This window comes from Plasmopara halstedii, assembly GCF_900000015.1.
Source record: "Plasmopara halstedii genome assembly, contig: Scaffold_322, whole genome shotgun sequence".
In the NCBI taxonomy this organism is placed as follows: domain Eukaryota; phylum Oomycota; class Peronosporomycetes; order Peronosporales; family Peronosporaceae; genus Plasmopara; species Plasmopara halstedii.
This window is the reverse complement of record NW_020187243.1, coordinates 1,515,317-1,516,128: the sequence shown is the minus strand read 5'-3', so window position 1 is coordinate 1,516,128 and position 812 is coordinate 1,515,317.

Here is an 812-nt window from a genome sequence, read left to right as displayed (position 1 = left end):
AGCGGATACGCAAGCCTCGTTGAGGCAATAATCGATTGGAACTGTAAATGTTCTCAATTTGATGGGGAGAGTGTAGCGAGGTTACACGTACCCTGATAACAAGGGTATGTGTCACACGAGATGAGCATGGTGTGATTGCACCCAAATAAGAATACGGCACGTGGCTGGGGAGCCAATAGTTACGCATGAATTTAGATTGCACTATATATAATTTAGAAAAATCTATACATTTAAAATTAGGCAGCTTTGCCGCAGATAAACAAATAAATACAGTTTACAATTTAAACGGAAAAAAAGTAATCAGCCTTGGGTTAAAGTTGTAATTACTCTTGGAGTAAGCGGATTGCGACCCGCTAAACTCGTACTTGTTCAAAGTATAGAACGAAAGGTCGGTGGCCAAACTTACGCTTCCTCTAAGCGCAAGCTACGGCAGCCCCGCTACTCGGTAGCACTTGTTGTCAATCTAGACCTGAGTCGTTTAGACTGATCCTCTGTGAGGATGGAACAATTTTCCTCTTTGCCCCAGGGCATGCAGGACGGGCTTAAAAAACTGATGTCCCTGCTTGCCCCTGAGGGCGTGCGACAACTTGTTGCGCAAGACCCTGAAGCAATCGGTTTGCGTCTGGAGGCGTTTTCAAATTACAAAAAAGCGCTGATAGAGCACCTGCGGCAGAAGATGTCTGGATCATTTGCGTCTATGATGCCACCGTCAGTGACGGATGATTTTCCCCGCCCCAAGCCGCTCGTAATGAGCGTTAAGGTTTTTGAGGGGAAGGATGGAGAGAATCTCCTGCTCTGGATGAGAGAGGTCC